The sequence below is a fragment of the Spermophilus citellus genome (genome assembly GCF_964194105.1).
Source record: "Spermophilus citellus genome assembly, chromosome: 1".
In the NCBI taxonomy this organism is placed as follows: domain Eukaryota; kingdom Metazoa; phylum Chordata; class Mammalia; order Rodentia; family Sciuridae; genus Spermophilus; species Spermophilus citellus.
Genome location: NC_138182.1, coordinates 48,251,411 through 48,266,249, shown reverse-complemented (window position 1 = coordinate 48,266,249; position 14,839 = coordinate 48,251,411).

Sequence of the window (14,839 nt, the reverse complement as noted above, 5' to 3'; positions counted from 1 at the left end):
TCCAAGTCTCTCTTCCAAGGCACTCTGCATCTCCTGTTGAGGACAACTATCTCCCACTACCTAATAAGTGCCTCTTACACTTTATTTTTGACTTAAATTTTACTTCCTCTGGGAATCTTTCTCTGATCCCCATCAAACTACAAAGGTCCCCTTCATATATATTTTTATAGCACCTAGCATTTCTCCTTATACATTAATCAAAAGTTTTCTCTAATAATTATTTGCTTAATAGCAAGCTCCTTGAAGGCAAGCATTGTTCAGATATTTTACACAATTAGACCTGAACATGTGTGAATAAATAACTATGAAGTGAATGGAATGCACGAAAATTTAGGATCCACCCACTAGAGCAATAATCTTCTAATAACATGACTCAATAACTGAAAAACATTTTTAAAACTTAAAGACTCTGTTTTTTTCATTGAATTTCCTAATTTGGCTCCTAATCATTATTTTCCATGTTTAATAACCATGGATTAAATTATACCATCATATATATCACCTGTTCTCATTTTACTCTTATCTGCTTTCTTTTTCATTTGTATACATCCTTAGAGATTATCTAAGAAAATATGAAAATTTATTATATTTTGTGTATATTATATATATATAATATAATAATACATGATTATTATATGAATTTTACATAATGAGCAAGCTATTGTTTAGATTTCCCCAAGGAAAAACAGACACAGTATCTGGGAAGCTTTGGGTGTAAAGTCCATATTCTTAATCATGACATTGCACCCTCTTTTCAAAATGTTCTCCAAACATTTATTTAGCTGTTATTAAATACCTTGATATGTGATATGAGAAAAGTGCAAATATACTCTTAAAAATTTTAATAATTGTGCTATGCATTATTCATCATTATTGTATGATTATCTAGGTTTTTTTGGTCTAATGAAACCTTATAGCAGTTGTCATGAGTTAATATTTTTATAATTGTATATTATTATAATTAGATACTATCATAATTGAATAAATGTTTTGCTTTTTAATTCAATTCACAATTTGTTTATTGAGCATGATCTTACATATCATTGTAATTCAAATTAAGCATGTTTTATAAAACATGTAATATGAGATAGTCAATAATTATATGTAAGTAAAAAATCAGAGAGTCTACTTTGGATAGGAAGAATATTAATGGAGCAAATGGTTTGCATTTAGTTCTCCTTCAAATCACATCATAATTTTCATTTGAATCTTTTACTTGGCCCTTATATTTTTCATACAATTTTCTTTTATGTTTATTTTCTAAATTTCCTGAACTAGACTTTACTCCCCTGAAATCATAGTATATGTTCTGTACTGCTTTTATATCCCAAGTAAGAAATGGCAAAAATTAATATTCAACTTGTATTTGTCCACTCTCTGTATAGAAACAGCTTAATACCAGTTGCAAGGCAAAACCTCTGAATGCTTTTGAGTAAAAGAAATTTTTCATGACTATAATGTTTCAGTAATATTTAATTGAGGGCAGTGAAAGAGTAGACAAGGGCAAGAAAGACTAGATTCAGGAAAATAGGTTTAGAAGCTTTTATAATAACTCAGAAGAAAGTAGTAGTCTGTGTAGAAAGAGAAATGGAGCAAAGGAGAAATTTGCAGGGAGACCTAAAGGACTTAGTGACTGATTTGTGAGATGGAGCTGAAGATAGCTCCTCAAAGAGAACTTCAAGGTTCCACACCTAGGGAATGCAGACCAAGGCTTGATCACTTCTAGCAATGGAACATTAGGAAAGGACTTCAGTTTGGAATGTCAGATAGATAATGAGTATGCTTGAGACAAGAGAAATAGCAGTTAAAAATTAGGTAGTAATAGTTGGAACTTGAACCTGACTCTTGAAAGGAAAACCAGATTAGAGATGCAGATTTGGTAGTGAGCCAGACACAGCTGATAACTAAAGCCATGATTCAGTTGAATAAATAATAATCCTCAGCATAAATGCAATACACATTTTCTTTTAGGTAACTATTTCTAGTTTCTTAATAATTTGATAATGTTCCATTACCTACACAATATATTAAGAAAAATTTTAAAAATTTCTTCTTGTTCTCTCATTTAAACATGCAAGTTTATGTTCCTTAAAATGAACTCAAGTGTTAAAACAGTAAATTTGGAAGAATTTTACAGTTTTTTTCCCTGTGCTGGAAATTATTTACAGTATGTTAGTCTTACCCTCTAGTCTAGAAAACCTAAGTGCTACACTGGGTCAATTGGAACTGAGTTTTGCTTTGTCCTATGTTTTCCCTAAACATTGCTAATATGATTAATGAACTGGACAAGAAAATTTAAGTGCTGTTTTTTTTTCCATTTTCCTCCCACTGTGTATGGATGAAAATGCAAAAGTCACTTTAAAAGACATTTTCTATCCTGATCCTTTCACCCTACCGAAGAAATGTACTTTTCTCGAAGTTACACATTTTCTCTGGTGTCATACTTACTCCCAAATAATTTTCCACTCCAGAAAAAATATGTTTTCTATGCAAATCTCCATAACCAATATAAATTTTAATAGCTTAAATATTGTGCCATTTAACATGTCTACTACAATATAGAAGTGCAAGGGTAACCTTTAAAGATTCTTACATTTTTGGTGGAACGAACTCCTCTCTCGTTGTGAAAAACTATAACCTTTTTTTAGATATATTTAAATGATTTTTCTTGACTTCCTCTGACTTTTATGATAGCTTCAGAGGCTGTTCACCTTTTGTTCTGCCTTTGTTAAATCCATTCATCAAGCACTGGCTACTCAGCTGTGACCAAATGCAACCAAGAATTTTATGTGGTACTCTTAGTTTTTAAATCAAACATTATGATTGGTAGTGATTAAAATAGATCAGAAAGAAAGACAAAAATATAGCTAGAGTGCACACACCTGTAATCCCAGCGACTCAGGAGGCTGAGGCAGGAGGACCCAAATTTTCAAGGCCAGACTCAACAACTTAACATGACCCTAAGCAACTTAGCAAGACCCTATGTCAAATTTTTAAAAATTAAAAAGGACTGAGGATGTGGTCTAGTAATAAAGCACCCCTGGTTTCAAATCCCAATACCAAAAAAAAAAAAAAAAAAAAAAACAAAGGAAAAGAGAAGAAGAAAAAAAAGGAGGAAGAGGTGAGGAGAGAGAGAGGGGAAGGGAAAGAGATGGAGAAGACAAAGGATGGGAGGAAGGGAGGAAGGGAGGGAGGAAGGAAGGAAGGAGGGAGGAAAACATGAGCCTAGGATACATCTACACTCCATGTTATACTTAAAAGACAAAGTTTGGAGGGAGTTTGTGCATATATTTTGAGTTTGAGCTATTTGGAAGAAAATGATGCATTTCACTGGGCAAGAACTGTGGCAAAAGAGTTGGTCTCAAATGGGATTATCACTTAAGAATAAACAGATTGTGCTAATTGATTCACACAACCAATTCTTAGAAGATAATTATTGATTAATCAGATATTAACCTACAGAGTATTGATCAATAGGATATAAACCTAAAGTAGAACTGAAGCAATTAAGCCTAACATCCAGGCATCTGCAAATAGTGTCAAAGAATGTGGAAAGGCAATTTAGCAAACTAAAGGTATTTTTGTTAAATCAAGAATCAAAAATAAAGAAAGCTGGGTGGTGATATAGGGTTTATAAATTCTATTATATTTGAAGTTTTAAAAAGAGTTTCCCCTTCTAGCCGTGTATTTTTTTCTCTAAATAATGTCTCCCTTACTTTTGAATAATTTAAGGGTAATTTCTGTTGTGGTCTCACCCCTCAGTTCTCATTATAGTATGTACCATTAAAAAAGACTGACTTTTCCTTCATTTCTCATAATGTGATAATTCTAAGTTCATAGATGGCGTGGAACTTATTATATTTTAAGTTAGTTGTTTTCTGGTAATATAAATAAGAAAAATCTTTAATTTGTCCAGAAGATATTGCATTTTGCAATGGAAGGTTCTGGTGTTCTGCTGAAAACTTGTTCATTCAACTTGACTTGCAAGGTGAGGCAGCTCTCTTTATTAGGCTGTCCATATGTAATTGCTTTTTCATTTTAATTTTCTCTGATAATTTTAGGATCTATTCACTTATTACAATTCATGGAATGAATCTGATTTACAGATGGGCTCCCCAATGTATTATTGACCCAATTCAGAGAGAGAAAAGCCACAGGGGACCACCTGACACTGTCAGTCACTTAATCAGCGCATATTTGTTGATGGCCTATAAACATGTACAAAAGTTTAAAAATCTTCTGCCCACAGAAAATTTGCAAAATAGTATGTGAGAGCAATGCACAGAAAGCTAATATACAAGGTGCTGTCATAGAGAAAATGTCAGAGAAGCACAATGTGCTGTAGAGGACTTAGGGAATGAGAAAAACTTCTCTGAAGACACAGACTTTGAAGAGCATGATTTTGACTGGCACAATTGGGCAAAGGCACATTTCAGATATAATTACTTTTTCTTCTGGCTTCAGGCAGAAAATAATTATGTGTCTTTTCATTTATCAAAGTCAAATTCTCAAATGTCTTACCAATATTTTTATATATTTTTATTCATTTTATTTACTTGATTAATCGAAACTGCCAGTGATATTTGCATATTCATCATTTATTGCTTTCAAAGTGTATTGACCCAATTGACCACACTATCCTTTTCAGTGTCAAAATTTTTAAATATTTTGTTTTAAAGTTGGTCAATGCTTATCTTCAAATTGTCAGTTTTCTGAATATAAGACATAGTTTATAGAATGCCACCTTAGAGCTAAGGGAGCAATTGTGGAGACAGATGGTAAGAGTTCTCAAGAGAAAGCAAAAGGAAAATTCTTTCATGTAAATATTAGCTGTTGTGAAGCTGCTTTGGATATTGTAGGCAAATTCATTTGTTCCTTTGTAAAGCCCTTTTTCACTTCCTGGAGATAAATATAATACTTATTCTGAAAGACTGGACTTTAGAAAGAAACCTTAAATTTGAACTTTGAAATTTGAACTTTCCTAGTTCAAATTTCCAACTCCTGTACTTATAATATCTGAACCCTGGGGAGTTATCTAACATCTCTTAGTTGCCCCCATCAATGAAATGGGGACACTAAGGATTGCAGCATCACAAGTGGATTAATGAGTCAGGCATGATCAACACTCGCAACAGTATGCCTAACACATTGTAAACCATCAGTGAAAATTCTGAAACTCAAGCATCATCCAAATAATACTCATACAGTAATCATCATCATATTCATCATATTCATCATCATCATCATCATCATCATCCAACAGTAAGCATCATATGATAGTTTTCTCTTAGAATTACTATTGCTACAAATGTTAGATATTTTTAAGAAAAGAGAATTCCAACTGTCCATAGCCCAAATTGATATGGCAGAAGGGTTAATAGAATGAAAGAATGCAATTTATTATCAGCTTGTCAGGTGAAGACATTTCCAGGAGAATAAAACTTTAAATGTGGTTGATTCTGTAAGTCAGAAATTTACAAGTGGTCTATGGCTCATTAATGAAACACTAAATTGGACAATCAGCACTAATGGGGATTGCACAGTAAAAGCACTGCACATCAAGTTGAGGCTCTGGACTAAATGCATAATCACACACTTCAGCAATTCAGTTCCAAGCACTCTCAGTGTCATCCTTCAGACTAGATGGATAGACAGATAATCTTTATTTGTATGGGACATCTTATTTGTCATATATTAATTACATTTTACCTTCTTCAAAGGAAGAATTATGATTAAAAGCTAAGACAGTTAAAATAGATGGGAAAACATTAAATTCAGTAGTAAGACAGAATAAAATTAATCAAAGAATTAGACTAATAGAGTTATTGTGTTTGAATGTAAAATTGAGTTGAAAACTTCCTGGTCATCAAGGATAAGAGAGAGTGTTTCATATTATTGGTAACTCCCTTAGCAAGAAATATTGTAAGACCTATTTCTCTTGTATAGCTGACATGTTTTTATCTTTGAAATATGCAGGAAACACTCTGTAAATGACATGCTTTATCTACAAAATATTCAGGAAACTCTCTCTAACTGCCTCCACATTCATTCTCTCACTGCTTTAAAGTTTTGTTTTCCTTTTATTTAACATGAGGAACTGGCCATTTGTTGCAGAGGTTTCTTTATCACATCTCCTAGGAAACCTAGCTAATCCTCAAGCAAATAAGCCTATTTGTACAACTCCTAGAGTCCCCTACAGAGAGATGAAGAGTAGCAGTCTGCACACTACCCTGCCTCGAGGAGCTAACCTTTTGCTTGTGAGATTAGGCATCTGAAATACATCTCACTTTCCTTTTACAGCTTCTATTTCCGGGACGCATGATTGACATGACACCTCACAGTTTAACATCATGGAACAGTCAAATCCAACTCCATTACCTGTCGAATTTAGTTTCTTAATCCCAAACACAATATGCACACAACTTAGCCCTATCCAGCTTTTATTTAAAGCTCATGTCATGGTGCTTTATGTGGAGTCAAGCAGTATTAAATGGTGTGGACTGGTGCAAATGGAAAGATTAATTTTGCAATGTGACACTAAAAGGACACTTTAAAACAGGGATTAAGGGCTGGGTCTGCTCAGGGAAAATGCTGAAATATATCTATTATAAGCACGGATACTTCTGTGTACTACCATGAGAAAAACCTAGTTTTATAAACATAACTTCTGTATTCACAGGGAAAAACATACCTAGACTGAAATTAAAAGCTCAACCTTTTTGGCTTGAAGTAGTCTGGTATCTTTCAGATTTATATTCCCTTCCCTATTCCTTTAATCAAAAGTTATTTGAACAAAACTAAAATATAATTTCTAAAGAAAAAGAGAGAGAGAAATAGCAATGAGTGTCCTTCCAAAAAAATCCAAGCTCCCAGAGCTTTCAATCAAGTCACTACCTTCAGAAACAATCACTACAACCATTTTTGAGAATATACATATGTCATGTCTCTTCTTTGAGCAATACAAAAGAAGTAGAATAATAATTTAGTTTTCATTTTGTTTCATTGCTTATGTTTCCTCTGATGTTAATTCTTTTGAACACAATTAAATGGAAAACATTCATTTTCTAAAAAAATTAATCTATAATGATAGCTGGAAGGCCCATTATGTTGTCTTGAGGAACCGCTGAAGGAGGACATAAAACTTCCTTGTGTATAAAGGGCGATCACAAAGAACATTTGAAAGACTCAGTGAAGAGAGTAAATGGCACCAACTATTCAGATAAGAAGCAAGGGCAATTTCCTGACAGGTAATGTTGATAAACCTGAGGATGTGTTACCAAGGGAGGCAGAGAAATCTCATTTTTTCAGAAGTATTTAAAAACATGATAGATTCTCATCTCCCTGAACAACAAAATTTATTGGATTTCTATTCTATGAAGAGCACTATACTAGAAAGTCTGGGGAGGATTCAAAAGAAACAGAAAGCATTCTCTAGATTTGAAGAACTCTGAGTAGGAGAAATAAAAACACAACTATAAAATGATTTTTAAAAAATAAACCAAAGTAAAGTTGCTGTACTGTTAAAGTTGGGTATTAGATAGTCATGGCAGATATCTCTTCTTAATTAGCCAATAAAAATATACACAGATTGACGGCCTTCCAAGCCAAAGGGATCTTATGGGAAGGATAGAGACAGCCTCAATGACTGTGAAAATATAAACAAACCCCATAAGAACAGCATCTGTGTTTTCTGTTTCCTCCTCTGAAGAAAAAGAATAGTAATAATTGCACATGGTTGTAAAAGTACATAATATATATAACATATATTATGTATATATATTATATATATATAAAACATATATATAAAGCAATATATATAGAAGAAAAAGAATAGTAATAATTGCACGTGGTTGTAAAAGTACATAATATATATAATATATATTATGTATTGCCGTGTCCGGCAAAATGGACCGAGTCCCGCGAGAGACGTCGGGGTTAAAAGAGTTCACAGGACACCAAGGTTCTTCATCCAGGAGGAGGCATGTGTGCCGCTTTATTATCCAAGTTTGTTCCCTTATATACTTTCTATAACTGCAGTGGAAATTTAGCCAAAACAGGGGAGGAATAACACCTGCTACTCTTGGGTTACCGTGACCGTCCCTTATCAGGAAGCTCCGAGAAGGCCAAGATGTTCCCAAAAAGGCACATATGTCTGAGGCAGATAAACATGAAACCGCAAGCCTGCATCACGACCCTGTGAGCTGGCCACTTTGACATGCAGAACAAGGAATTCGGGGCTGGGCCCCAGGGGCCAGGGAAGGCCTGCTACCAGCAAGTCTCCCTCTTTTGTTTTTTTGCATGTCAAAGGGAATCAAGTAGCCCCTGTCTTAGGTCGTCCACCGCCCTTGCACTGCTTAGCCGTCTCTGGGGAGGCCCCATTCCCCTGGCTTAGGTTGCAGTGCAAGCGTGGAAGTTGCCCGTCACTGGGTACTACAAGATCAGCTCTTGTCCTACGTAAGCAGACACTTTTTAGTTAGGATGTCATGGCCAGTAGGACACAACTGCGGATCCCAGTCATCATCTTTGCCAGTGGGATAGCTATGACCAGGGAGCTTTCTGAACGTAAGGGTCTGGGATGACGGCACCAAGTCAGCAGGGTAACTAGGGACCTGGGCAAAAGCAGGCACATAGGAGGGCTCGGGTATTGGCTCCTGTCCAGTTACATCTCATCTCCGGATGGGTCGTAAGTACACCTCGTGGGCGGAGTCATCCATCTTCAGGCGTTGGTAGTGAACCTGTATTGGCTTGGAGGTTAAGATGTTAATCTGGTCCTTAATGAATTGAGTTATCCTATTTGCAATATATATTATACATAACATATATATAAAGCAATATATATATATATATATATATATATATATATATATATATATATAACATTGTCTGATTAAGAGCTCAACAAATGAAACTACTCCTAATAACCATCATCATCATCATCACCTACTTTTATTTTCATGCTGCATTCTCTACCACCTGTATCGGAGTTGAATTTAGTAGAAACAGTCCCTAGAGTTTCACTTCTACTATGATATGCATAGAAGTTGTTTCTCCTAGCCAGCTCCCTCCCTTGCTGGTTAACAGACCTAAACTTTGTGATTCCTGCAGTGTTAAGCAGCACCTGACAAACTCTAAATTAGATTCTCTCCTTTCAGTCTATGTTTAATGGGAGTCACCTTTGTCTGTACCCAGGAAAAGTAATGCCTCAAACTCCAACTCCTGGTTAGACACATCAACCAGGAGTCACACTCACGTTCAAGATTAATTTTTACCTGGCATTTCCTCAAAGAAGGGCCTACATTTATGTGAAGGATATTTTTTCAGGTTTTTTTAGATTCATATTTATCATTTTCATGTGGGTGGTGAATGATTTTATTAGTAGTATTCATTCAGCCCTATAATTTGGAAACTTTCAGCAGATATACTCACTAATTTATCATTGTGAGTTCCATCTTCAATCAGAAGCAAAAAGTTCATTACTGCATTCAAAATAGTCCTTAATGAATGTGCTAATTGGGAGCACATTAGCACATTTCATTTGCTTCTATGTTTATTTCTAAAGAAACGTAGTAAATTTGCTTTCCTGTGTATGTTTAATGCTAAGTGAGTTTCTACTGTAAGAAAACCATTTTCAAGTTCCTCACCTCAGCAGCAAAGAATTGGAAGGTAAGAAAAATTCCTCACCAAGATATTTTTAAATGTGATATTAATCAAAGGAAAATTGTTATGACTTTCAATTAAAATGGCTGAGGACACTATAGGTGTCTTCTACCTTGTTCCAAAGAGGAGGTGTTCACAATGTTGGCCAACAGAGAAGCCTACTGAACCCTGAAACTCAGCAAAATCCCACACAGTCTCAAAATGCCTAACGAAAACTCATGGGTTCAATGCATTAATATTTACTTAGATGTTTACTGAAGGACATTTCACAAAGAAAGAAAGTATACTTTTGAGAGAATTCATTCATTTAAGTCTCTGTCCAGTTCTCAACCCCAACCTACAGATTACAGGCATTGTTTGGGGGCACATATGTCTGATTAAATGACTTCCACTGTTGAAACAAAAAATCCTGATTCATTCCTTTTTCCACAGACTTCTTTTTATTTTGGACCTGAATAGTTGGGGTGGACTTAAGTGGTCAGTGAGAAATAGGACACTCCTAATGGGGTTGAATTACAGATTTTATCCCCATCCTCCCTTAGGATCTAGTAATCATTCCATCTAATGATGACTTGGAATTTTATTACAATTCAAGAAAATGGGGATGAGAAAAACAAACCAAACAGTATTAGTCTGGAAAACAGAACCAGTAGTATATGTATGTATATGTGTGTGTGTGTGTGTGTGTGTGTGTGTGTGTGTGTATGTGTATCCCACAGTTGATGAGCTACAAATTGGAGAACCAGGGAGGCCACTGGTATGACTCAGTCCAAGACCAAAGACCTGAGAACCAGGGACACTGAAGTAAATCTCAGTCTGAATCCAAAGGCCAACGACTAGGAGGGTGCAGAGCCAGCCAAGCCCTAGAATTCTAAGGCCAGAGAACCTGAAAGGTCTGAAGTCCAAGGGTAGAAGAAGATGAGTACTATCTCAGCTCCAGAAGAAGAGGGATCAAGAGGAGTGGAGAAATCACCTTTCCTCTACTTTCTTCCTCTATCTGGGCCCTTAGGCAATTGGTTGGTGCTCACCCACTGTGGATGAGAGAGAATCTTCTTTAATTGATCCACTGGAAACATTCCACAAACAAATACAGAAATAATGCTTTGTAATCTAGCTAGGGATCTCTTAATCCAGTCAAATTACTGCCTAAAATTAATCATCACAAATAACAATAAAAAACCAGTGATGTTCTGAATTTTAAAGGGATACTTTGGTTTAGTGTAGTGAGCAGGGACCTCTTGTTAAAGTTCATGAGATTGAATATCTTCTGTCTCTAGCTATTAAAACCATGGGTAAATCTGTTAACTTCTTTGATTCAGTTTGTCTTTAACAAATAGTTAAAGTACAAAAAAATAATAATTCACCTCAAAATGTTACTTGAGGACCCACGAGATAACATATGAAAGACATTAACAAACTACCAAGCAAGGAATGAATTTCAGTGATGGTGTGATTAGTAATAACAATACCATCAAAAAATGAGATCCTCCTTATGATTTCAAAGCAACAGAAAGCCTACCCTATTTGGATGACCCATGAGAGAAAATAGCCATAGAATATAAACAGAGATTCAGATCTATTTTTTTTCTTACCGTTCATCTCTATCCATCCAAATATTACCAGCCTTCTCTTTTCTCTTCTCCTCTTCTCTCTTTATTTTTTCCCACATCTCCATACATGTATTTTGTATAGTGATGAGGGTCTCCTTTCACCATCCATGCTATTCCTCTTCTTCTCTCTTTAAAGCAACCCTAAGGATGAATAACAAAAGGTGTACTAATTGGTCTTTTAATAATATTTTTAAGAGGGAATCAAGTCAGCTTCTACCAAAATTACTAAACCTCAACTCTATCATTCAAAACCAATTTTTAAAATATATCACACCTACCACTTAAGAGCATCATATGTATATACGATATATTTCTAGCCTCGACTGAGTATACTGCAATCCAACTCAATTCTGTTTCTAATTACCTGTAATTATCACAGACCCCAACATGTTAAGGACTCGTTTTTTACACCAGACTGCATTTACTTCAGATGACAGTCATACTTGGGGATTCCCCAAACCACCTTCACAACGGAACAACTGCCCGTAAAGTCAAGGATCTCCACACCCCCCTGTTGGTTTCCATAATTTACCAGAACTCCAGAACTCAGGAAAGTCCTATGCCTGTGATGATAATTTTATTATAAAGGACACACAGAGAGGTGAGGCCCATGAGAGAATATAGGGCTTTCATACCCTTCCCATGTGGAACTGGGGGCCATTACCTTGTGTATCACTGTGTTCACTGTCTTCCACCAAGCCTTAATGTACAGAGTTTTTATTAGACTTTCATTATATAAGCAAAATTAATTAAGTCATTGGCTGCACGACTGAAACCAATTTCCCACTCCCCATCTTTCCCTGAAGACTGGACTGACCCAGAGTTCCAATCCCTTCATCACCTGGTAGGATCTCTTGTCACTAGTCCCCATCCTAAAGCTATCTCCTGGCCCTCCATTAGACACCTCATTATCATAACAAGAATACTCCTAAAAAGCTCCATGGGTTTTTGAAGTTCTATTCTAGAGAGGGATAGAAGATATTTATCTTCTATCTATAAAAATGTAAGTTCCATGAGGTCAGAGACCTCATGTCTTATTTACCTCTGCATTCTGGTACTCACAGGTAGCAGATGGTAGATATTCAGTAGGAGTGAATGAATGGATGAATGGATGGATGAATTAATCTCTATAGCTTTTATTAATATTTATTTTTTTAGTTATAGGTGGACACAATATATTTTATTTTTTTATGTGGTGCTGAGATCAAACCCAGGGCCTCAGGCATGCTAGGCAAGCACTCTACCACTGAGCCACAACCCCAACCCCTTCTATAGCTTTGAATCTCATCTGTCTCATCTGTCTTTCAAACTTGACAGATTTAGTAGTCTTCTGGCCTTTCCTATTAAAATATAATGTCTGTGATGATGATTGTTTATAAACTATGAACAAATAACACATGGACTTGGACAGACTCATGATGGGCAAAAAATTCAATTCAACACACATTTCTTGAGTACTTACTGTGTTCCAGATGCTATTTCAGGCACTACATGTTTGACAATTGGCCCAGGTGAAGTTTTCAAACTTTAGCAAGTTTGAAAGACACTGTGTTCTTACAGTCTGCTTATGTAGCCTATTACCATCTCATGTAGGACTTGAGGTTTAATCCTCCCAAACTCCACTGTTGTTATATTTCTAGATCAAATAGATGGCTAACGGATCAAGTTTGAAATCTATCACATACCAACCAAATTAATCCCTCCCATTCTCACCACTCCCTGAGATGAATGCTCTATTTTTCATGACATAAGAATACATCTTACTAACTCCCACCAACAAGCTCTTGCTCCTTTATCAAGTCCTCCAGAAATGCTCTTCTCTATTAGCCTGTATCTGGTTTATCTGTTCATCACAATCCAGCAGAAAGTCCCTTTTTTTCATGGCTTCCTCAGTCTTTCTGACCACAAAAACTCACAATTTTCACATATTCGTACCATTAGCATTCATTTGGCACTTGTGCTACTAATTATATAAATTTCACAAATGAACTATAAAATATTATTACTAATATATTTTGAACTTGAGTCAAATGTTAACTGATTCCTTTAAATTGCATTCTCTGTGTCTGGAAAAGAGCTATGAGATGTTGAACTCTTGTTTTGCATTTTCCTGAACTATTCTTTTAAGTACTTAGATACCTAGAATTTATTATCTGAACCTAACTTTTACTATTCTGTAAAACCGACTAAATAAAGAGGAAAATATCCATAGACACTACCACTTATAACCATTATTATAGATTTTCTGTTAATTCTTTCCTCCAGAATTTAACTTAATAAGGGAAATCCTATTCTTTTTTTTTTCTAATTTTTAATACTTTGAAATAGATACAGAAACAGTATCTATAGTCTGCAGTTTTAAAATATATAGAGACTTGTCTTGGTTTCTTTGAGGCTATTCCAAAGCAAGTGGAGTCATGATAGAACTGCACAATTGTCACCCACAATAGAAAATTATGTGGGCAGCTTTCATTAGAGCTGGATAAATTTAAATAAATGAAGGATGTCAACTTAGTAATTACTAAATGTTATATATAAAGCAATTAAAACATGAATGCTTTTAGACACTGCTGTATCTACAGGTTATTTTTTTGTGAATTGTGATTCTAAATAATAAAACCTGGATTTAAAGTGACTCAGAGGAAGAACAAAGATGAAGATACCACAGAAACCATTTCTGTTTTCTTGATTATCTTTTGGTAATCAAGGAAAAACTATAAGATGACATTTTATCATGACATTCTCCTCCTTTGTCATTAAAAAAGTAATATATAATAATACTTTTAATATTCCTAAGAGCATAACTGAGGCAAAGATATTGTACTTTTATAGATTGAACTATATGATTCCACACTAAGAACTCAGAACACATACATTACATATTAAAACATATCCTCCTGACACCCCAATATTAGGCTATTTCTCAAAACCAGCAAAGTTTTGAGAAATTCCCTTACAATAAACAAAATAATACAAAGTCTGAATTCCCCTATAATGAACAAAATACAACACACACAAACTTGTTGGCAATAAGGCTATTTCAAACAATAGTAATTTACAGATGGTGTCCTAAAGTGAGTTGATCAATACTCTCTTTTCCTTGTAAATATGTTGGAGTAAGATCAAGCCATGCATTCATTTTGTTAAGCTCTGTGAATTCTCATCAGTTCTGGGAACTACCAATTTTACCTATATTGATATTTGGCTCTAACTTAAAATGAAAAATCAATATTTTAGAGAAAGTATGCCTTGCTCTTTAAATATTCCTTAATAGAGAAGTCACCAAAAACTCTTACCTTCTTTCTCCTTCTTCTCCCTCTCCCTCACTGCCCTTCCCTCTCCTGTCCTGTCCAAAACAAAATGATAATTAACATCTGTTGGTGACTATTTTAAAATCACTCAGTGAAAGGTATCCAGTTCCTAAAGATCTGTCAGTTATGCCTGCCATTTGATTGTTCCTTTTCAATGCCATCTCTACTCAGGTATATAGCTCCAGAGTTAAGTCTATATGGAAATTGGTGACAGAAATTATATGTTTTTCCCCAACCCCTGATTTCTAAACTGGGAACAAG